Raw genomic sequence first — 26,656 nt, 5'->3', positions numbered from 1 at the left:
TTTCTGTCAGTGGCTTTAAGTCTCAGCTACTTTAACCATGTGATACAGATTTATTTTGTATAGTGCTTGACACATAGCAAACCATGAGGAACTGTGAAGAATGAAATAATAGAAGTCAGCAACTCATTGTCTCAAGATAGTTCTTAAACTGCAGACTTTTTATTTTTCATAATCTAGAGGGATTAGGGACATGAATGAAAAACATTAAATAAAACTGGTGTGATTTCAGCACATCCAAAAGTGTTGCTGTGGAAAGAAGCAAAGAAGCCTGTTCCTTGGCATCTTTACTGCCCAGCTAGACCATCATCTTTTGGCTGCCCTGAGTTAAAGAACAGGCTTGCAGAAGAAATGTGAAATTACTGAATATGGCCACCTGTCCTAGTACTTTAGATAGACACTGTGAATTTGTGTCAGTGGCTTGACAGTTGAAACACTCAACTCTCAGAAAGGCCTCCTTCAGTTTCCCTTGTATATGTCAACTCCCTTTCATGTGACTATCCAAATTTCCAGTTGTTTCACAAAGCAGGGTAAGATATTGCAGCCTCATGTATGGTGGCTCCACAACTTGGCTTTAACTTGCAGCCCAACAGACGAGCCTGTGATAGTAGCAGCTAAGAGCACTGGGTGCTTTCCAATTCTGCTGCTGTGTATGCCCGCTGCAACTTATTGGGTCAACCCAAATTTCTGTGAATACAGTATTGCCGTTGAGTACGTAGACACAATCCAAAAGTTCATGGTACACGATATCTAAAATCCAAGGAAGTCTCATTTCTTTACTATTAAAAAAGCAACAGCCCCTGAATTTAAATCAGGATGAGAAAAGGCATAATATTATTCTAACAGCTTTAATGTTTTTCTGCCTGGATTGAAGTCTCCAGTCATTTATGAGTTTGCCAAGATGCTGTTATCTTAATATCCTGGGAAGAATTCTCATGAGGAAATTCCTTAAATTTGCGTGGTTAGGCTACATACCAACAGAGAAAAAAAGTATGTTATTAATAAATATATTTTATTACAAATAATAAAATTCATTATTTTTTCCTAAAGTTTTACTGTAGGGTGAGATTTTTATGGCTTTGCAGTAATTAATTTGTTGTTTTTATTATACAAGAGGTGAACATATTAAACAAGCTAGCTTGCTATTTACCAGATAACAGAGAAGAGTATTTTCATTTTTCCTGATTACTATCTGTACAGGTAATTATACTTCTTCTTTACATATAATTAAACTGAAGGTTGATTTCAGTTCATTCTCAGTGGTAAAATTCTCAAGTTAGTTCTCAGTATTTATTTTCTGTAGTATAGCACTTTTTCAGATCCCTGTCACATTCCATTTAGTAAATACAGAATAGCTCTGAATGAGAGTTATCACAGCCTGGGACTTTTATACTACTAATTTGTAAGGTAAAAATCTTTAGATAGATGTTATCCGAGCTGAAAATGGATTCTTTTCAAAGAATCCAATTTTTTTTCATCTAGTTCTAAAGTCTTTTGCACATTTGCAATCTCTGCTGTTGGTGGGGTTTCCTCTTTTTAATTTAAGGTTGCTTAATTTGTTCAGGTTCCAACACAGCCTTTTCTCACCAAACAGTGATGTTGAACAATTTATCATTACTGTGGGTGTGTACTGCATAGTTTTTCAATTTTATAGATACTTATTTCTGTAAAAAGAGAAAAGATACTTATTTCTGTAAAAAGAGAAAACTTCTGCTACAGTGCACAATAAAAATATACACATAGTAAACAAAAAGTTTTTAATCATGGAGAATTCATGAAGTCACTTTGAAGAGAAGCTCTTTAATTATGTTCATGAAGCAGGGGACCCATTTTAAAAGAATCTTTGCCTGACAAAAGAAGTCAGTCTCACTGGAGTTCCTTTTAGGGACACATTTCTATGGTGCACTGTGAATACTGTTTTGATGGCAAATTTTCGCATCCATATATATATATATATATATATATAATTTTTTTTGCACCAGACCATCTTGCAATACTAGATGACTTTGCTTTCCTAGAACTGCAAGATTTGATTTTTATTTTTTATTTATTTATTTTTTGTTTAATTTTTTTTTCAACGTTTATTTATTTTTGGGACAGAGAGAGACAGAACATGAACGGGGGAGGGGCAGAGAGAGAGGGAGACACAGAATCAGAAACAGGCTCCAGGCTCTGAGCCATCAGCCCAGAGCCCGACGCGGGGCTCGAACTCACGGACCGCGAGATCGTGACCTGGCTGAAGTCGGACGCTTAACCGACTGCGCCACCCAGGCGCCCCAAGATTTGATTTTTAAAATGACTTTGGGAATACAATTGCCACACCTTGTTTCTAGTGGAAAACCTGATATGAATCATTTCAGCATGCTGCTGCTCTTTGTTTTACTTAATGGTTTATGGTGGCTTTTTTCTAGTAGTTGCTCAAAAATGTCTGCTAAAATTAATCTTTTATACAACATTTGTTCTATGAGGTATGGACTATTATATTTTGGGTTATTTCGTTTGTTATGCATAATTGGCCTATTTATCCACCACAAAAGATATAGGGTAAAGTAATCTTTTTAACTTCCAACTCCTATACTTCATGGTGGTCAATACGCATTTTTCCATTCCATCCCCATTTCCTAAACTTCCTAAACTTTCCTAAAGTTTGTTCAATGATAGCCTTTCATCCACCTTCTTAATACTGCTAGAAATGGTCCTTTGCTTTACTTTACTTGCCTTTTGTTTATACCGACTCTTATCAGCAAATGTTACTACTATGTTGTAGTATCTTCTCTTATTTTTAAAAATTGTTTTGTTTTATTTTTATGATAAAGTATGCACATGGTAAAGAATACAAGAAGCACAAAGGATATACAGAATCGTATGTCTCCAACGCTCATCTGACCCTTACTTGTTTGATCCTGAGAGACAAATGTTGAATCCACTCTCTTATATATTATGCCAGAGATATTCCTTCATAAGTGACTATGTATAGATAACAGTTTCTCCTTTTTATTGAGGCAAAATTCATATAACATAAAATTAACCATTTTAAAGTGAACAATTCAATGGTATTTAGTACATTCACAATGTTATTCAAGCACTTAATCCATCTAATTCCAAAACATTTTCATCACTCCAAAAGAAAACCCCAGACCTATTAAATAGTTATTACCCATTCTCTCCTCCCAGACCTTGGCATATACCTATCTGTCTTATCTCTATGAATTTACTTACTCTGGATATTTCATATAAGTGGAATCATACAACGTGTACTTTTTTGTGTCTGGCTTCTTTCAATTAGCATAATTTTGGGGGGTTCATCCACATTGTAGCATGTATCAGTAATTCATTGTTCTTTATGACAAAATATTTTCCCATTACATGTATATACCACAACTTGTTTATCCATTCATCTGCTGATGGATACATTGTTTCCACTATTTTCTTCTTTTGCATAGTGCTACCAGGAACACTCACGTGCAAATATTTGTTTACATACCTGTTTTCAATTATTTTGGGTATTTAGTTGGCAGTGTATTGGTTAGGTTATATGGCAATGCTATGTTTAACTTTTTGAAGAATCAACAAATTTTTTTTCACAACTGAAGAATTTCACATTCCCACCCGTAATATATAATACAGTTTCCCAATTTCTTGCCAATATTGATTTTATTTTTTTAATTAAAAAAATATTTAGCCATCCTTATAGGTGTGAAGTGGTATCTTGTTATGGTTTGGATTTACATTTTCCTGATGATGAAGAATGGTGCACATCTTTCCATATGCTTATTACTGTTTATATATCTTTTTGAAGAGATGTCTATTCAAGTGTTTTTCCCATTTTTAAACTGAACTATTTTCCTTTCTATTGATGATTTGGTAGTGTACTTTATATATTTTGCATACTAGAACCTTACAAAACACAATTTGGAAATATTTTCTTCCATTTTATAGGTTGTATTTTCAGTGTCTTGATAGTGTCCTTTGATGTTCAAATCTATATAATTTTGATGAAATCAAATTGATCTGTTTTTTTTGTTTCCTTTTGTTGTTATAGTTAAGAAACCAAAATTCAAGGTCATAAATATTTACCCCTATGTTTTCTTCTAAGAGTGTTGTGGTTTTAGTTCTGATGTTTATTTCATTTATCCATTTTCAGTAATTTTCTTTGAATATGATGTGAAAGACATGTCCAATTTTATTATTTTGTATGTGGATATCCAGTTGTCTCAGCACTATTTGTTAAAGAGACCATTATATTTCCTCATTGGGTGATTTTGACACCTTTACTGAAAATCGATTGACAAGAGGTGTTTAGGGTTATTTCTGGACTTCCAATTCTATACCACCGGTCTGTGCATCTAACCTTATACCTGTACCACACTTGTGATTACTGTATCTCTAGAGTAAGTTTTGGAATCAGGAAATGTAAGACCTTTGCTTTACTTTTGCAATATTGTTTTGGTTATTTGGAGCCCTTGTGAAACATAGAAGGGACTGGACTCAGGTCCCCTCAGCACTAACTACAAACTACAAAATTCCACTGCTTCTTGATAGCAGAAACTCTCTTCTCCTTGAGTAGCTTATTTTGCAGGAATGCAGAAGCAGGGTGCTTACCAAAAGGAGGGACTTGACTATGAAGACTTGCCAAGACCAAATCAAATCAGTCCACCAAGATCAAACCCTGTGCTGAAATTTCACTGACTTTCTCCCTCATTAAAATATTAAAAATCACACCCTGGTGTGGAGATTCAACATGCTAATTAAACATGTGATATATGAAGAAGCATAACCTTTAACTGCACAGGTGCCAATAAATCCTTGCCTCCACATGCTTAAACATCACCCTTATCCCACCTAAGCCTCTTTAAAACTCTCCCCAAACTGTCCTTGTGGAGTCAGCTTAAAGATTCATTCCTTTGTGCTATCCCCCTAGTACTCAAGCATAAACCCCAAAAACGCCTTGCCTGGGAACCCCCCTTCAGCCTTTTGTCAATTCCTATTACTTAAAGAGCCCAAGAGCTTGGTTTGATATCACTAGCAATTTCATATGAATTTGAGGACAGTTTTCTATTTCTGCTAAAATGGCCATTGAAATTTTGATAGAGATTGCATAGAATATGTGGATTGTTTGGGGGTAGTTATTGACTTCTTAACAATATCAGGTTTTCCATCTCATGTTACAAGATTGTTTTTTCCCATGTATTAGGACTTCTTTAATTTCTCTTAGCTATGCTTTATAACTTATAACTTTCCATGAATATGCCTTTGGCATCCTTAGTTAAATTTATTTCTAAAGATCTTATTCTTTTGGATGCTATTGTAAATATAATTGTTTTCTTAATTTCCTTTTTGGAAAGTGCACTGTGGGTATATAAAAATACAACTGATTTTTATGTCTTTTTTCCATTTAAAAATTTTAATTTTAATCCAGTTAGTTAACATACAGTGTTATATTAGGTTCAGGTGTATAGTGTTTCAACCATTCCATATATCACCCAGTGCTCATACTGGCAAGTGCACTCCTTAATTGATCTTATACCTTGTAACTGTGGAACTCATGTGTTAGGCCTAGTAGTTTCTTTCTTTCTTTTCTTTTAATTCTTTGGGATGTTCTATATATAGGGAAATACCATCTTGTGAGTAGAGATATTAACGTTTTACCCATTCCAATTTGGACACCTTTTATTCTTCTTTCCTGCCTAAGTACTCCAGCTTTATTGTCAGTGCTATGTTGAATAGAAATGTTTAAAGTGGGCGTTCTTTTCTTGTTCCTGATCTTAGTGGAATAACTTTTAGTCTTTAGCCATTGATCATAATATCACCTGTGGGGTCTTTAATAAATGTCCTTTGTCATGTGGAAGTTTCATTCTTTCCCTACTTTAATGAATGTTTTTATAAGAAAAGGTGTTGTATTTTGTAAAATATTCTTTGGGTGTCAATTAAAATGTCAAGTGTTTTTTTTTTTCCTTCATTTTATTAAAATGATATATTTACATTAATTGGTTCTTAAGTTGAGCCATTCATATACTTCTGGGATAAATTCCAACTGATCATCATGTACAATCTTTTCAATATATGATTAAATTCAGTTTGTTAGTATGCTTTTGATGTTTTTCACAACTATGTTCTTTTTTTTCCACATATATGCTTTTAAGGGATATGGGTCTATAATTTTTTTGCTTGTGTTGCTTTTGTCTGTTTTTGATGGTAGAGTAACACTGGCTTCATAGGATAAGTTATGAAGTGTTTCCTCCTCTATTATTTGGAAGACTTTAAGACAGGCTAGTGTTAATTCTTTTTGTGTTTGGTAGAATTCACCAATGAAGCCATCTGGTCCTGGCCTTTTACTTTTTGCGATTTTTAAAAAATTACTGACTCTATATCTTTACATATTATAGGTCTGACCAGACATTGCCTTCTTGAGTTAGTTTTAGTAATTTGTGTGCTTCCACGAGTTTATCCACTTGTTCTAGTTTGTCCAATTTGCTGGTACACAATTATTCATAACATTCTCTTAAAAATTGTTATATTTCTACAAAGTTGGTAGTAACACCTCATTTTCCTTTTTTATTTTAGTTACCTGCATCTTTTCTCTGTTTTATTAGTAAATTTGGCTAAGAGTTTGCCAATTTTATTAATATACTTTTTTAAAAATCAACTTTTTTCATTGGTTCTCTCTATTGTTTTTCCATTCTCTATTTTATTTATCTTCACGCTAATCTTTAATAATTTTTTTCTGCTTTTAGCGGTTTATTGTTTATTTTATAATCCCTTATATTATAGAGTGAGATGATTAATTTTATATTTTACTTTTTTAGTGCAGGCATTTATGGCTATAAACTTACCTCTGATCATGATTTTCATTGTATACCATAAGCTTCTGTTCTATTTTCATTTTTATTCATCTATTATTTCTGGGTTTTATTATGAGTTTTTAATTTAATATTTTGGTTGTTAAAAAGTGCAGTGGTTAATTCCACTTGCTTTTAAACTTTCCAGTTTTGAAAATACATATAACACTTATGTTTTTTGCAATTATTTATGATAGCCAAGATATGGAAGCAACGTGAGTGTTCATTGAAAGATAAATGAATAAAAAAAATATGTGGCATATATATAATGAAATGTTACCTAGTCATAAACAATAATGAGACCTTGGCAGTTGTGACAACATTAATGGACCTAGAGAGTACTATGGTAAGTGACGTAAGTCAGACAGAGATAAACAAATACCATATGATTTTACTTTTATGTAGAAACCAAATATCAAAACAAATAAAAAAACAAATTTTTAAATACAGAGAACAAACTGGTAGTTGCCAGGGGGAAGTGGTTGGGGGGATGGCAGAAATAAATTGAAAGCATTAACAAGTACAAGTTTCCAGGTATAAAATAAATAAGCAATGGAGGTGAAAAAAAAAGCATTAGAAATATAACAAAAAAAAGTAAAACAAGACCACCAAAATAAAAAAAAATACACAATACATGAATAGGCATGCTATGAAAGAGGACATCCAAAGATATACAGTTAATATAGAGGAGGTATAGGGGGACCTTATGCATGCCTTATCCCTTGAACACAGCTAGATAAATATCAAATCATTCTGAACACCCAGGAAATCGATCTGAGGACTGAAAGAACAAACTGCGCAACTAGAGGGAGAAAAGAGCCCACATCATGGAAGATAGGAGGTGCAGAGATGTGATTTTGGAGAGAAATGAATCATGGGCTCTGCAGAAAGAAGGGAGCCTTGATCAGGAAGAGAGGAGAGAAATTGGGAGAGAGAGAGAGAACAGGGTGCAGGGCATTGCACAAGAAAAACTCTTCCCCAAAACCATTGATGGGGAAAACAAGAGAGGCCAATTATAACAAGTGCTTAAAAGCATCAGAACTCAAATTCTGAAGTTTTCAAAGTCCACAACATTGCCTGGTAGAGCCTGTCAGGCATAGACATGTTCCTGTGAAGAAAGAGGGCAGAGGCCCAGGAGTGGACAGTGTGGTCTGAGAATCCTCTGGGTTGCACTGGAAGAGACAGTTTGTCTTCTTGGGGGGCATTTGGGAGAAGTGGCACTGCTGTTCAAGGAAAAAAGAGCCAGTGGGCACCATTGAACTTCTCCATTCATTACCACAGGAAAAAGTCACCTCCTGAAAGCCACTAACCTGGATGCCAGCTTTATTCTGGGTTTTACCATAAGCTACAAGCTTCTGCACTTACGTATGACTACCCTTCTGGGACAAACCAGAACCAGCCCCAGTACTGTGAGACCCTCCCCCAGAGGATCAGTGGGGGTCTGTGCCATGCTGGGTTCCTAAAATTTGGAGTTTTGAAACCCGGATGGCATGCCTGAGATAAAATACAGGAATACTGTGCCACCAGGGGTGCAGATGGTGTGGACACAGATAGGGTGATGGCAGGGAACTGAATGATGCCTGGGACTAATGGTGGGGGGAGATTCTTTGCTATTATCTGAGGGCTTCCTGAAAAGTGGCAGGCACAAAATCTCCTATCCAAGGACTAGAGAGCTGGCTGATGCCATTTTTCCCACCACTGCCCATCAGCATGGACTGACCGCTGAGCAGCACAGCACCCACAGTGGAGGCTTGGGCTGCTTACATCAAGCCCCACCCCACTGCATTCTTTAGGTGTTTCTGAACTAGGGCAAGCTTGCTTCAGAACCATAGCAGTAGCAGGACTCTTTCCCAGAAGACCAGCATAAGCCTCATTGCAGGTACTGAGTCTACTGATCATAGAGCATTGCAAAGCTTCAGCTCTAGGGGAAATAGGCTCTAACCTCTTTTAACAAGCAGACCAAAACACACCTAGTTAAAACTTACCACACAGTGGACAAGGACCAAACACTCTCCACTGCAGGAAAGAAGAATCTCTGCAGAGGACTGACATGAGGCAAAGAGCATCCAAAATACAAAAGCAGAGTGCAGGCAACATACACCAGAAATATTTCCTGAAGTGCCAGGCCCTAAAGCATATAGGGCTTCTTAATACAGGAATCACTCTCATGAGCAGAAAACACAACAGGATTTCTGAACACACAAAACACAGAGACCTAGACAAATGCCAAGACTGAGGAATTCATCCCAAAAGAAATAACAAGAAGAGGCTATGGCCAAGGATCTAATCAAAACAGATATAAGCAACATGCCTGAATAAGAATTTAAACAACAATAATAAAGATACTAGCTGGGCTTGAGAAAAGCAAAGAAGACACCAGGAAGTCCCTTACAACAGAGATAAAAGACAAAAAAAAATTCAGGCCAAAATAAAAAATGCTATAACTGAGAGGCACAACTAACTGAATAAAATGACCACAAGAATGGAAGAAGAAGAGGAATGAATTAGTAACATAGAAGATAAAATTCTGGAAAATAATGAAACTGAATAGAAGAGGGAAGGGAAGATATTGGATCACAAATGTAGATGTAGGAACTTGGAGATTCCATAAAGCATAATATTTGCATCGTTGGAGTCCCAGAAGAAGAAGAGAGGGGAAAAGGGACAGAGGGAATATTTGAGCAAATTGTATTTGAAAACTTCCCTAATCTGGGGAAGGAAACAGACATCCAAACCCAGGAGGCACAGAGAACGCTCATCAAAATCAACAAAAGCAGGACAACACCAAGACATATCATAGTAAAATTTTCAAAATACAAAGAAAGTAAAAGAATCCAGAAAGCAGTAAAGGAAAATAAATCCTTAACCTACAGAGGACAACAAATGAGATTGGCAGCAGACTTCTCCAAATAAATTTGGCAGGCTAGAAGGGAGTGGCATGATATATATATATATATCATCCTTATTGGGAAAAATATGCAGCCAAAAACACTTTATCAAGCAAGGCTTTCATTCAGAATCAAAGGATAGGTAAAGGGTTTCTCAGACAAAAACAAACAAAGAAGCAAACAAACAAAAAAATTGCAGGAGTTTGTGACTACTAAACCAGTCCTGCAAGAAATATTAAAGGGGACTTTTTGAGTGGGAAAGAAAGACCAAAAGCAACAAAGAATGGAAAAGAACAGAGAAAATCTCCAGAAACCCCAATGTTATAGGTAAAACAATGGCACTAAATTTATATCTGTCAATAATCACTCTGAACGTAAATACTCCAGTAAAATGACTTAAGGTATCAAATGGATTTAAAAAAGACCCATCTATATACTACCTAGAAGAGACTCATTTTAGACCTAAAGACTCTTCCAGATTGAAGATTATAGGGCCCTGAAGACTGTAGGGAGAGAGGGTGGAGAACCATTTATCATGCTAAGGGATGCCAAAAGAAAACTTGGAGTATCCATACTTCTATCAGACGAACTAGAATGTAAACCAAAGACTAGAACAAGACATGAAGAAGGACATTGTATCATAATAAAGGGGTCTATCCAACAAGAAGATCTAACAATTGTAAATATTTATGCCTCCAACTTAGAACACCAAATATATAAAACAATTAATAATAAACATAAAAGAACTCATTGATAATTATACAATGATAGAAGGGGACTTTAACACTCACTTACATTAATGGAAAGATCATCTAAGCAGAAAATCAACAAGGACACAATGGCTTTGAATGACACACCAAACCAGATGTACTTCACAGGTATATTCAGAACATTTCATCGCAAAGCAGCAGAATACACATTCTTTAAGTGTGCACATGGGACATTATCCAGAATAGATCACATAATGGGTCACAAATCAGGTCTCAAGACCTGTGTGTGTGTATATATATATATATATATATATATATATATATACACACACACGTATATGTATGTATGTATGTATGTATGTATATATATGTATATATATGTATGTATTTGTATATATATAATAACATTTTACTATAATGATTTAATGTGATAAATATCACTTTAATGGCAATTATATGACATAAATATATGAAAGTTACACACCATATACCTTAAATCTACAAAATATAACATGTCAAAATTATTAAATTGAAAAATAAGAAATACAATAAAATTTACCTACTTACCTAGTTCTCTGGAATCATTACCCTTCTTAGATTTACCAGTTCTCTTGACAATTGTTCTCTCGAACTCCAGCTGCCACAGATTTACCAATATCTTCCATTAGGTTCCTCTATTACTTTGTGCTGCCTACAATTTATAACAAAATAATTTTTTATATCGTACTATATCTCCTTGAAAATGATTGTCTGATTATCTATACCATAATTTATTTCTGCAATTTTTTTTCTGAAGTGAAGTTCTACATACTTCCTTACTTTAAATTTCACCAGTCACTACTGTGTGCAACCACACAGTATTGCTGTACTCTCCAATACCTGATTATTTTGCTACTGACAGATAAATTGAGTCATTCTTTCATTCTTTCATTCAATTAGCAAATATTTGTCAAATCATACTAAATTTCAGGCATTATTCCAGATATGGAGTATTGCAGTAAACCAAGCCTAAAAAAATCCTGTCCTAATGTACCTTATATTCTAGTGAGGGAAGAAAAAGTTCTGACACTTTCATCTATTAAAAAGCACTAGAGGCACCTGGGTGGCTCAGTTGGTTAAGCATCCAACTTTGGCTCAGGTCATGATCTCATGGTTTGTGAGTTCAAGCCCCATCTCGAGCTCTGTACTGACAGCTCAGAGCCTGGAGCCTGCTTCAGATTCTGTCTCCCTCTCTCTCTCTCTGCCCCTCCCCTGATGACACTCTCTCTCAAAAATAAATAAACATTTAAAAAATTTTAAAAAAGCACTAACATGTACATCTTTATAAAAATACTCTTTATGTCCTTCTGGGTTATTTTCTTGGATTAGTTGTGGTGGAAAAAAAGTGAAAAATTAGTGTCTGGCAGAAACTGGATAGTTATTCAGAAAATCCACTTTCTCTTTTTCTTTGTAAACACACAGCTAGTGTATGTTCCTCAGCCCAACTTCCCATTAGGTGTGGGTATGTGATTAAACTGCAAATAATAGAATTAAGTATAAACAAAATATTCTATTTCTAGGTTATTTAAAACCTCCTACATATGCCCCCAGTGCTCTTTCCCCTTCTGTTAGCTGAATGCAAATGAGCATTGTGACTTTGGAAGCAATATATTAAAGATGGTGTAACATCAAGATGAATAGAATCTGGGCCCATAATGACAATTAGCAGGGTGGCTGTGAAGCACTTTACTTTTATTATGTTTGAGCCATTGTAATATTTTGACACTGCTTGTTATAATGGTTCCATCAAATTATAGAAATGGTTTGATGGTTATAGGTACAATTTAATTTATTTCTATCAAGAAAGTTTATTTAGTTCATAGTGTAACCATTAATATGAGACTGTTTTCCTGCAGCCCTAGCACTATTGATTTTTATTCATCTATGTTGATTAACTTTTTTATTTTAACAAATTTGTCACAGCATCTTTATTTTGATTTGCATCAGTATGATTGGCAAGATATCTGTGCATATTCCATACTATGGTTTATATTTCCTCATGTATAAATTCTATCCTGTGCTTTGCATACTTACTAAATTTCACCTAAAATTACATTATTGTATGTCAATTATATATATATAAATAGGGAGATTTGAATAGCTATAGACAGCAGTGTTTATATGCATGAAATACCTGTTTACTTTGCCTAAAGAATTTCATCCCTCCCACAGAATATGTTTGTCCTGGATTGCAGGAAACAGCAGTAACAAAGGCATACATTTTATTGCAACAAAAATAGGTTTTTTTTAATTTTTAACGTTTATTTTTGAGACAGAGAGAGACAGAGCATGAACGGGGGAGGGTCAGAGAGAGAGGGAGACACAGAATCTGAAACAGGCCCCAGGGTCTGAGCTGTCAACACAGAGCCTGACGTGGGGCTCGAACTCACAGACTGTGAGATCATGACCCAAGCTGAAGTCGGACGCTCAACCGACTGAGCCACCCAGGCGCCCCCAAAAATAGTTGTTTTTACTGTAGTGGCACTGTTAAAGTCTTTTCTACAATCACTCATCTTAGAAATTTCAATAGATTGTTCAATAATTTATGTATTTTCAATTTATGTTCCCAGGATTTTCTCTCTGACTTCTACTTAGATAAAAGATTCCATCTGCTTGTTTGTGGAATATGTGTTGAATTATATCAAGTTGAATGACATTTATTTCTTTCCTTATATTAATCCAACCTTGGATTCTTAGGATAATCACTACTTAGATATTGCATTGGCCACAACTTTTGTGCCTCCATATTCTCAGTGCCATAGTCTCCTGGAAGTTTGTTTTGACCTATATGATTCTGCATCGTAGGACTCTTAAGTCATTTACCAGAAGGGTCTTCTTTTGGCTGATGTTATATGGCCAGGATGATTACCACATATCCTGAATTCTGATTTTTATTGAGATTTGACTTCCTGATACTGGTGGTTTCTGCATGATGCCATTTGGAAGTACAGATGAATTCAGTCCCTGTGGGATACATTTTGGCCAATGGAAACAGGATCCCACGATCAGCTCCAGTCTTCCCAGGTGAATCTATTATAGCATCAACCAAATGACCAGCAATGTCTCTTGGGGGCTTTTTATGAAGCAGAGGCTAGTATGTTACTATATCATTTTGTATAGCTTCCCCTTGATGGGTTTTTGGAGTGGTGGGGGTCAGGAGCTGACAGCCAAGAAAGAATTCTTGAGATGTCTTTGGTGCAAAAAAGGTGAATTTATTAAAGCATTGGGACATGACCTCTGGGCACAAAGAGCTGCACTGGGGTTGTGAGGATTGACTGATTACACACTATGGAGTTGAGGGAGGTAAAGGCAAAAGGGAGGCCTCCAGAAGGACTTAAATTTGCTACTTAAGACTCCTGAGATACCTGAGGCCTAGCTATTGTCAAACTTAGGTTGTTTTTCCTCTAAGGCATTATTAACATTAGGAGAGTAGGAGGTTCTTAAAGAACTGTTATACTCTGTATTTGCCTCAAGTATTTGTCAATTGGGTGCAGATTATAAGGAAATTTAACTTTACCTGCCATTTCCTTCTTGCCTTTGTTCCCCACGTCACAATGGAGGGGAGGGTGATGTTGGGGCTCCAGGAAACTGAGTCTATGGGTTTCTGAAGATTAGGCTATTGATGATTGTCTTTTTCTTGTAATTTACTGAGACATATGTAAACTGATGGAGACTCATGTCTTGCATGGCTGTGATCTCTATCAGTTAACAGTTTGTCTTCCCTCCTTTGTTTTTGGGCAGCCAGGAGTGCCTGAGGAATATCAAACATATCCCACCTGACCTGGGAGGGAGGGGAGCTTGCCTGTGCTATACTCTCAGCTTGCCTTTTGCTCCCTCATTAATTCCCTGTTTCCTTTTTTGTTTGTTTGTTTGTTTGTTTTTGATTCACTCTTACTATCCTGGGACTCTGCTTCCTTAACAAAACATACCACTTAATCATTATCTCAGGTTCTGTATTCTAGGGAATTTGAGCTAATATAATTGGGGAAGTGTATCCCAAAGATAGTCTATTAACATGAGAATTTGGATTTTTTTTTCTGTCTACTCTTCTGAAGGAAATAAAGACTTGATTCCTGGTGATACATGAGATGGTAACCTCTAACATGCAGTGGCATCACATCTGCTTAAGAATTTACCTGTGGTTAATTGGGATAAGCTCCATGTGGATGGTAAAGGTTTGGGAAATCAAGCAATACAGTGGTAATCATGATGGGTCAATGATAATTATAAGATTTACAAAGAAGGATGACTGCTTTTTATGGCACCGGAAAACTTGTAAAATGAATACATTAGGCTCAGAGTAGTTCATTACCCACCTGAGACATTGTATTGGATGTTGTATTACACCGATAAGGTCTTCCCTTCAGAACTGAGGTCCTCATTATCCCAGGTGCTAGGGGTTGTGCCTGCTGGATGGTTCTCTGGGAACTGCCCTTAGTTCAAGAGAGCTGCTTTGGTCAAAATAAATGACCCTCCCTTGGGTCAGCTTTTATCTAAAGACTCTTTGATGCTAAGATGCAAAAGCCTGATCCTCCTGCCTCAGTCTGAGACATTTCTAAAAGTTTGACCCAGAATCAGAGTTCAACATTCTGTCCAATCCTTCTCCCTTCATCCTTAATGGTTTTTTTTTCCCCAAAAAAATTCTACAGTAAGTCAACTCAGATTATTTTTCCAGGGGAATGGAAACAATGACAGTTGGTGCCAGAAGGGTTCCTAGGAAGCAGACTCTAAAATGAGATTTTGGAGCTTGTTTAACCACCATTCAGGTGTCAATAAGGACTTCATCATTTATGATTGGTGGAAAACAGCCCCTTGTTAAGTGCAGTAGTGGAGCAATTACTAAAACTTTAAAGTGATAAACTACAAAAAGATACTTATAGAAGGGGATACACTGGTTGATGCAGTATCTCAGGTATATTAAAGGTTTATGGGGATGGGATAAGGGAAATAGGTGGAGTGGGGTGGGGTGTGGGGTGGAATATAAAACAGCCCCTAGAGGTTATTCTTGTATTAGAGAAAGACAGTGACAGACTGTGAATGATTACTTGACAATTGAATGTAAAGTGTGATAGCCACAGGGCCTCCTTGAAAATGTATAAAGTGATTTGAATCTCCCAGGACTTAATCTTAAAGGTATCAGAGAACCAGGAATGGTGTTCTCAACATCAGCAATCTACTACGATTATGTCTAAGGTTCAATTAAATAGTTATTAGGCAAACTTCATCTGTAATTAATTCCCATATACCAGAATTTCAGAAGCAGTTTATGGAATCATAAAATATGTGGCCCTTGTGTCTGGCTCATTTAAATTGGTAAAATGCAGGGGCACCTGGGTCGCTCAGTTGGTTAAGCATCCAACTTCAGCTCAGGTCATGATCTCAAGGTTTGTGAGTTCAATCCCTGCATTGGGCTCTGTGCTGACAGCTCACAGCCTGGAACCTGCTTCAGATTCTGTGTCTCCCTTTCTCTATGCCCCTCCCATGCGCTCTCTCTCTCTCTCTCTCTCAAAAATAAATAAAACATTTAAAAAATAAATTAGTAAAATGCATTTGAGATTCATCCACAGTTTCTGTAGGGTTTGAAAGCTAATTCCTATTTACATTGACTGGAATTCCATTGTATGGATGTAATAGAGGTTGCTATTCATCCACCTATTGAAGGATATATTTGTTGCCTCCAGGTTTTGGAGATTATGAATAAAGCTACTGTATACATTCACATATAAATTTTTTTTCTTCCAAGTTTTTATTTAAATTCTGGTTAGTTAACATACAGTGTAATATTAGTTGAAGGTATAGAATTTAGTGATTCATCACATACAACACACTGTGCTCATCAAAACAAATACCCTACCTAATCCCCAACACCTATTTAACTAAGTCCCCCATCCATCTCCCCTCTGTTTCTTGGTTTTCCTCTCTTCCCTCTCCCCCACCACCGCTGTTTCTTTGATTTGTTTCTTAAATTAGACATATGAATGAAATCATGTGGTATTTAACTTTCTCTGACTGACTTACTTTGCTTACCATAATTCTTTCTAACTCCATCCACAACATTGCAAAGAAGATGCAACGTAATATGGTAGGTGTTAATATAACTTTATAAGAAGATATTGACAAACTTTTTCAAAGTGTCTGTATCATTTTGTATAACCACTAACAATGTAGGAGAGTTTCAGTTACTTCATATTATTGCTAGCAATTGGTATTGTCTCTTTTTCCCCTTTTATTTTTTAAAGCCATTCTGATTGATGTCTAGTGGTATCTCATCATGATTTTATTCTGCATTTTTCTAATGACTAGTGATATTAAGTATTATTTTATTATGCCCATTTTCATATATATATTTCTCAGGAGAAGTACGTCTTCTGGTATTTTGTCCATTTTAAAAATTGTGCTATTTGTTTATTGTTGTTTAGTTTTGTACATTTTTAATACATATCCTTTGTCAGAAATGTGATTCAGTTATTTTCTCCCAGGTTGTGACTTATATTTTTTTATTATCTTAATAGAGTTTTTCAAAAAGCAAAATTTTGTTTGTTTTTACAAGATCCAATTTATGATTTTTTAAAATTATATCTTTCTTTTAGCATCAAAGCTAGGAATTTGTTGCCTAATCTAAGGTTACAAGGTTATTTTCCTGTTTTCTACTAAAAGTTTTATGCTATAGAATTTTACACTTAGTTCTGTGATTCATTATTGTTTAGATGATATTAAATATGACAATTTAATATGTATAATTACATATAAAATATATAAATATAAAATTTACCATAGGAAAGCACTATTTCTCAGTGGTTGCATTAAAAAACATTCTTGTACACTTAACACTTATTATTGGTAAGACATCTTAACAAACTAGATTTGGGAAGAAACATCCTTTAATTGATAAAGAAAATTCAAAATGCATTGTAATTCTCATACTTAATGGTGAAAATATAGGGAATTATTGTTAACAAGATTAGACTGTCTTCTCTCACCATTTTTTTTTAACATGGTACTAGAGAAAATAACTGATAGGTAATGAGATTAAAAAGGAAGAATCAAAATAAACATTCTAAAAATATATACAGATGTATTATTGAATTAAGAATTGATTGATTGAATCAAGCAAGGAAGGTGGATAAAAGTCCAAGAAAATCAAATAAAATCAATAAAAGTCAATTAAATTCCTAAACTTCATCTATAGCCATGTAGAAAATATAACATCAAAAAGATCACATTCACAACAACAACATAATAACAGCAGTAGGGAAGACAATAATCAAAACAGGTAAAAATAGGGGTTATGCAAAAACAAAACAAAACAAAAAACAGTAACCCAAAAAGGTGTCACCTGTAATGACAGAATATAGTGCAGTCAGATCAGACGTCATTGAAAATGTGACATTTGAGCAAAGATTTGAAAAAGGTGACATAGGGAGTGAGGGGTAAGGGAATCTATCCGAGCCAGAGGAAATAGTGCTACGACCCTAAGATGAGAGCATGTTTATCTATTTTACTACACTGTAGCTCTTTAGATTTTCCCCATGTTTGTGACTAAGATGATTGATTTACAAGTACATAAAGGAAGAAAACTATGACATATTGACATATGTTTATAAATGTTAACTTAAGTTTTAGACATCTTGACATATGTTTATAAATGTTAAATTAAGTTTTAGTTGAACACAATGCAAAACAAACAAACAAAAAACTCTGGTGGCAAATCTTGTCTGAATGTGGTGAAAATAATATAGCTTCAGATATTTGACACCTAAACTTATGAAAATACAGAAACATGTGTATTGGCTTGTAAACAAGGGCTCACTACTGCAGAATAGACAAGGGGAGAAAGTAGTCCTTCTGGGTTAGTAAGGTAGTAAGCAAAAATTAATGAAAATTATGCTGGGAAACGGGTAATTTACTTGACATGTTAGTAATTTTTAATGATAATGAGGATCATGTTACCTGCATAAATAAAGCATATGCTTTTCTGTGCACATTGTATACTTAATTTTAATAGCTTAGAATGTGGTTATCTAGAATATTAAATGTCTTCATTTCAAACTACTGATTTGAAAAAAAATATCAGTGGCAATTCAAAATGTGTAACATTTGGTCCTTGGAAAAAGATGCTTGGCTTGACTTTGTTTTCAACTACTAACATTTAAAAACAATTCAAGGGGCTTTTCTATGAGGAAAATTTATCTCTCATTTATACATGACTGAATGCTTCCATAATAGCATATATACACATAAGATTGAATTATTAATGTAATCAATATTTCTGTGGGAAGCTCTTTCTCAATATACCATCAAGATATTTTTCAATATATAATCAAATTTTCAGTACTCAAAGTGAAAAATTTTATTGCAGTTGTATATGTATTTATATATATATATATATATATATATATATATATATGCCATGTTCATATATTGTATATGTGAAAGTGGGGACATTTCAATGAAATGTTAATATGTTGAATTTGATTTGGTGCTTCAGACATTAAAGAAGTGTCTTAACTAAATATATTTAATAGAAAAATTCCACAACTAATAACAAAGATAATCTAAGGGAGTTGTTTGCACTGGGCATGGTTTTAAAAAGTCGCTAAGATTGAGATATTTAAGTTAAATATTCTGAGTGATTGATAACTTTGTAGACACATTGACCTAGTACTATGCTGATAAAACTAGTACTGTATTGGTTAGACTAAAATCAAATAGCTTTTCTCCTGACAGAATATGAATTTGGGACACAGAGACACTGGCAGCTCTATATTAATAAGCTTTCTGACTCTTGCAATTCAAGATTTTTAAAAAAGTATTTGCATGGCACTTGATATTAGATTCCTTTGCAGACTTTCTCATTTTTTTAAACTGAGATTTTTTTCTTTTTACCATTTATTGATAATGATAATAATCTCTTATTTCTAAATAATGTTTAACAGTTTTATAGTTATTTGATGTTTACTATTTCATTTGCTTCTCACAAAACCCTTTGATTGGTAGGAATATGCACTTTATAAGTTATGAAACTGAGCTTGTAGAAGTTCTGTGACTTGCCTGACATCACATGTTCTGTTAGTAACAAAGATCAGATTGAAATCCAGGTTTGAGGATCTCTCCAGTACTCTTTAGAATACCGTATGGTGTTTCTTCACTATTTAAAATAAAAATAATAAACATTACACAAGGAAAACTTTTAACTGAGCAATTTTCAGGCATGTGTCTGAAGTATATAATACACCTTACATCTTTTCCTCATACAAATTCAAATATTTTTTTTTCCTTTTTTTCCTCCAATTTTCCAATATAATAGTAGTACTTATCATTCCAATAGGGGCATAGCATTATAAATATATATTTCCTGTATACTTTCTTAAATAAAAATAATTGTCACTTGAAATTGTGATGATCTATCTTTATAAGAAGATATAGGTTAGTTCTCAAAAATATATAATATTAAAAGTTCTCAAGGTCTATGACAAAGGTACTCATTCAATCAAAATCTGTGCATTTAACAAATATCTGTTAATAATCTATATAAAAATCACATTATGCCTTTGAGATAAAAATTGAGCATAAACCATAGCTTTTTGTAGGTTCTGGCAAGTAAAACAATAAAAAGGAAAGGAGAACAAGTTAAGCATAATTCCTGCTGTCATGGAGCTTACTTCCTACAGGGCATAGAGTGTAGAAAATAAGTGCTATGCATGTCAAAAGACAGAGTATTGCCAACAATCATAGACTTTGTAATTTGACTTAAAAATTAAGGGGTAGGCAGAGAGGAAGGAAAGAAAGAAGCAGTATAATAAAGAGTGCTGAGATGGGAATGGATTGTTATTATTTAGGTGACCTTTGAATGATAAGTTAAGAGAATTAGATTTTATCTTGTAAGTATTTGAATAGGGCACAGTATGATGAAAACAATGTTTAAAGACAACAATTTGTTAGCTACATAAAGTCTGTATCTATAGCACATCACCCCAGCAATGCACACTGTCTTTGAAGAAGCTAGTTTTAGTTTCCTATTTTGTTTTCTGTGCACCTGTACCAACTTCACACTGAAAGTTAAAGAAAACAACTAACCTGTTAGTAGGGGAAGGACAATTTCTGGTACCTTGGATAGAACATTTAATAATTTATTCGAACCAAATTTTGTTGGAGTTGGGGGATGGGAAGGACAGAATAAGAAAAGCCTGGTGAAAGGTATGGATGAGGGACTGTACTTTTCACTATGGTCTATTTATTTTAGAATATCTGAGATCCAGGTTGCCTGGGTGGCTCAGTCAGTTGAAGTTGATGGGTTTGACCAGGCTGTCTGGCTTTGAGCTATCAGCCTGTCAGAGTGGAGCCTGCTTCAGATTCTCTGTCTCCCTCTCTCTCTCTGCCCCTCCCCCGTTTCTGCTCTCTCTCTCTCTCTCTCTCTCTCTCTCTCATAAATAAGCATTTAAAAATTTAAAAAAAGAATATCTGAGATCCAATCAATGGAGGTAGGAAATTTTTTCTCCAGTTCATTGTATGAATCTTAAGTAAATGACTGAATATTGCACTGGGAGCTAAACATATCTAATTCATTTTTTACTGTAAATTTAAGAGAGGGATTTTCCCAGAATTAAGTGGAATGAGAATGAAGTCAAGTAATTTCCAGTACAAAAGCTATTTATAGTAGCTTCATTTGAGAATTAATAGAAAAGTAAGTAGCAAAACAGCAACAGTAACAAAACAACATAGAGCTTATGAAGAAATTCTTTATTTCTCCAGAGTTTTCAAAACTAAAAATGAATTTGGTAAATAATCTCTTAAAATAACCAGGAAGAGTGGAACATTGTTACAGTCTCTATCAAAATAAAACACATTCAAGGCCTCTGAAATGAGAGTAAAAAGATAATAAGAGAGAAAAATTTGATATGAACAGATAACTGATCAAGATGAGAATAAGAAGGACTACAGGGAAACTAAGAAAAATAAATGAGTAATGAGATCTGCACTGATGGCTGTAAAAGTTATAATTAAGTATGTATTTTAATTAAATTAGTGATATTGAGAATGTAGTCTTTATTAACAAAGAGATAAATGTGATGTCAGCGGTATGTAAATATGAAAGAAAAACAATGTGATCTACTACTACAAGAAGAAAATTGAAAAAGTTTGGTCACAACTGTAATAATAAAGGCAATATATCCTTATTAAAAATTTAAAAGGGCTGCAACATTTATTAAGATAGTAACGTAGGAGCATGATCTTACTCTCTTAATTCTGAATTCCACAAAAATAAGCAAACATAAACAATAAAAAGAAAATTTAATTTACATTAAAAAAGGATATAATCTCAAACATACTAAAACAAAGAAGTATATTTCCTTAATATAACATAATTTTGATAAAAAATTTAAAAATAACACTGGGAACTGAACTAAAATTCTACTACCTTAGAGAACAGGAAAATTGGGGGGAAAGTAAGTTGAGAAGATTTTTAAGGATCCAATTAAAATTTTTAGCTTGGCATGAGCTGAAATGGTACTTTTACTGTGTGCGGATGGTATACATAAATGGAAGAGATCTAGTCTTTGATAAAATAATAAATAATAAATAAAGGTACTCTTCTTTGGTAGAAGAGATTTAAGGGAGTTCTCATTTGGTGTGTTCAATTTTCTCTTTGAAGTAGAAGGAAAGGTGTCTGGTAAAAGTGATAATAAAATTTTTGGAATTTTGAGAAAAATGAAGAGAGTTTGAAAAAGTTACTATGGATAAGGAAAAGTCAAGATAAATTTGTAGAGTATGGATTTCTATTGTTTCTCCTTCATTGTGATGTATTTTTCTCTATTCCTTATTAAAAATCTGTATAAAGGTTGCAGGAGTAGAGTTCTACAAGGACAATGGGATACAAGCAATGCATTTTAATATATTGGCACTGAAATGATTGAAAGGTATGTTGAAGAATCCAAATGGCAAATGAAAATCAATTAAAAGAGGATGACTGGTTGACAGATGGGAGATATATAGTAGGCTTGAGTGACTTGGGTGAGAGAAACAAGTATATTAGTAGTAACTTAATGAGAGAATATATTAACAGAGCATTGTAGTCACACAATGGAATATCTGAGTTCAGAATTTCAGAGGCAATGTCAGTGTAAAAGTTTTCAGGGTGTGCAGTATACCCATTGGACTTGGTGGATGTGTGGCTAAAATGACACAGTGAAATTCTTTGAAGGTAAAAAAAGATTCAAGGAAGGCATGCAGATAAAGACCAAAGTCTAGGTTGGAGATAAAGATTATAAAACATATGTCAAAGGTTTTAATATATGTGGGTTTTTAGAAGCTGTCTAGATGACAGGAATATGACTATTTTAAGCCAATATAGCCATATTGCAACAACTTCAAAAGAGCAAGAATTTACATTCCTGGTGAAAAACTACTGATTTGAAACTGTTAGCATGGAACTAAGACAGTACAGCATTGGAATTAAGAGTGTGGAATCTTGGGGTGCCTGGGTGGCTTAGTCAGTTAAGCATCCGACTTCTGCTCAGGTCATGATCTGACATTTAATGAGATGAGCCCAGTGTTGGACTCTGCACTGTTAGCACAGAGCCTGCTTTGGATTCTCTGTCTCCTCTCTCTCACCTCCTCAGCTTGTGCTCTCAATTTCTCTCAAAAATAAATAAATGTCAAAAAAAGAGAGTGTTAAATCTGAAACTAAATTGTCTAGTTTTAAATGATGGCTCTGTAGCTGTGCAAACCTTAGAATATTTACCTATACTTTCCATGACTGTTTCTTCATTTCTAAAATGAAGATAATTTTATTCACCTTACAGTGTTGTTGTGTTTGTTTAATTAATGTAAAATATGTTGTATAAGAACAGATCTAGCTATGTGTACCAGAAAATGTAATTTAACGAAACAGCTAAACAGGGTTTTATTTGTTCATTTTTTTTTCTTACATAAGCAGAAACCTGTAGGTAGACAATTCAGGGCTAATGTGGTGACTTCATGCTGCCATCAGTGTTTTCAATCTTCATTTGTTTGGGAGAGGGGTCCACTAGTCATTGGAAGTGAATCTAGTCTACTTGTAATATAACTCTTTTTTTCTAATTCCCCTGACAAAAAGATAGTGAAATTAAGTGTTAGCCTGGAAGAAGGAAGAAGGGAGAGTAGAAACAAAATGCATGCCAGTGAATCTTCTCCATTCCTAGGGAGCTTCCCAAGGAAGTCCAACCCAACGTTCTCTTTTTTAAATCTCAGTTTCCATAGGTCAGATGTCTGGGTATAACATGGATTGATAGTTTTCTCAGAGTCTCTTACCAGACTGAAATCAAGATATCAGCAGGGGTTGCAGTTTTAATCTTGCTCAGAGTGCTATCCCAAGCTGACTTGGTAGAATTCAGTTATTTGTGATTGTAGGACTGAGGCTACTGTTTTCCTTTTAACTGTCAATAGGGATTACCCTACAGGCTTAGAAGACTCTCACAGTACTTTGGTATGTGGACCCCATGAACAGGCAACAACATGGATATTTGCTTTGTTCCCAGCAGACCTAGTTGCACCCTCTTGTTTCACCAGCTGGACACTTGCTGCTTTTAATCAGCTAATTTAATTAGGTTAAGCCCACCTGGGTCCTCTCCCTGTCTTAAATTCAATTGACTTGGACCTCAATTACATCTGCAAAATCCATTTCTGACAGTATTTAGATTAGTGTCTCATTGAATAAAATGGGGACGGTATGTGTATATCCGATGACAGGAATGTTTGGGGCCATCTTAGAATTCTGCCTACCACAGAAGGTGACGACACAAAATAAAATGTGCAGTGTGATGTGTTTAGCTAGTCACAAAAATTTCCAAGAGATTTGAGTAGTCTTTAGCTTAAACTGTGCACCACATTCTGGATTTATTGTATTCATTGTGTTTGGAATTGAGTTTTCTATCTTCTTAAAAAGTGAGTACTTTAAAGTATTTACCAAACAAGCACTTAAAATCTCTGTGTATATTTTTGACCACTAAAAACAGGAAGTAGTATTTTAATATTTGTTAATATTTTTTAATATTTGTTAATAATCATTACTACATTTGCATTCTTCCAGCAAAATTTGTAAACAAGAAATTTATTAGTTAATACTCCACAAAAGTAAAATTGCAAAGGAATATAGTAACCATTTTTATTATCAAAATACTTGAGAAGTGATTTTATGCATTATATAAACTTATATTAAATACTTGTTTTTAATTGGGCAAGAGGAATAATTTTTCAGTTGGTAGCTATTATCTGTAACAAGCCTTATCTACCATTTTTCACCAAATACCTGTGAATGTTTATGCTTATTATGCTGAAATATCTATATATACAATTTATTTTGATCTCAATTATGTTAATGCATTTTTATGTTAAGCATTTTAAAAATACTAAATATAACCACCACCCAGTAATAAACACTATTAACACTGGTATATTTTCCTAAAATCATTTTTAATATAATTAACAACTTATACTCTATTTTTTTCTTACTTTTAATGTAATTCCCTTTAGTTTTTTAAAAAATTATTTATTTATCTTTGAGGGGGGTACAGAGAGAGAGGAAGAGAAAGAGAGTCCCAAGCAGGCTTTGTGACATCAATGTGGACTCCAACATGGGGCTCAAACCCACAAACCATAAGATCATGACCAGAGCAGAAATCAAGAGTCAGACGTTTAACTGACTGAGCCACGCAGGTGCCCCTAATATACTTCTCTTTAATGTACTCTTCTGTGTTTTCTACACTAAGAATGTACTAATTTTATATTATAAATTAATTTCAAAATAATATGTACATAATTGTGTATGTATATATTATATGTCATATGATCATAAGTACATGTAATGCAAATTGTGGAAAAAATATAAGTTCAAAATAAAAGAGAAAATGAAAATGAAGCAAACTTTGAAATGTAACAAACTGAAATATTAGCAGTGGTTGTCTTTCTGGGTGAAGGTTGGGTGATGTATTTTTCTGCTACTTTACTGTATATCCCAAATGTTCTATGATGACCATGGTGCTAAGTGTATATTATATGAACAAACAAATACACTTTTCTTTCAAGAGAAAAATATAATTTGGGGATTATTTTCATTAAATTCAATAAAAATATGTTGAATTTAAAGGGCCGGTGAAATAGATGGAATGGATTAATAGGTACAAACCTTTAGTTATAAAGTAACATACTCATGGGAAGGTAATGTACAACATAAAGGAAATAGCCAATAAGATTTTACTAATTTTGTGTAGTTGCAGATGGTAACTAGATTTATGGGAATCATTTCAAAATGTATAGAAATAGTGAGTCATTATGATGTACACCTGAAGTTAACAAGGTATTGTATGTCAAGTAAACTTCAATAAAAGATGAATACATACATACATAGATAATTTAAAATAAATTAAAAAACAGTAAAGCTGTCAAAATTAAAAATGAAAATTTCTCTTATAGAAAAATTATGGTGCCTAACATTTTAAAACATTCTACACTTATAATTGCACCCTTATTCTGTACATCTTCTGTTTAGTTCATTTACATAAGATAGCTTTGTAAATTTTTTGGTGCTTCTTTTATTACCTGTAAATTCAGGTTTCCCTGAAGTTGCTTCATAACATAAGAGAAGAAAAAGCCAGATTTCATTATCTTGTCATACATCTATGCACACTTCTATCATACAGTGAATAAGATGGACTAATGACCCATCAGTGTTTTACTTCTCAACTGACTGATCCATTTTTTTCTGATCATGAGAAAACTGTTAGATGGAGAGCTCAGTTTAATCCATCTGTGACTTTATGGGTTTAATATGGTTGACTTGCCCAGGCATATGCAATGGTGTGCTAGTAAACTGGTTCACTAATGGAGGAAAAGGAACTCTAATTTGTAGCATTTTTTTAGTATAAGCACCTCTACCATGAAACAATTTCAAATTTCTAATAATTGCAACACCAGTTTGCAAAATTATGGAAAATTTAACAATGAGATCTTATAAACTTGCATGAGCCAACTCCAGAATACTGGTATTTGAGTTGAAAATGTAGAATCTGTGAAACTCAGTAATACTCTTAATTCACTTCTAATCAGAGAAAAGTTTGATTGTATTTCATTTTGAGTAAATATTTTACCTGATACTGCATCCCATGCTAAATTGGAAGTATTGTAAGTATTGTGAATAGCTAAGATT

This window comes from Felis catus, chromosome X, assembly GCF_018350175.1.
Source record: "Felis catus isolate Fca126 chromosome X, F.catus_Fca126_mat1.0, whole genome shotgun sequence".
Lineage (NCBI taxonomy): Eukaryota > Metazoa > Chordata > Mammalia > Carnivora > Felidae > Felis > Felis catus.
This window is presented reverse-complemented; position numbering follows the sequence as displayed.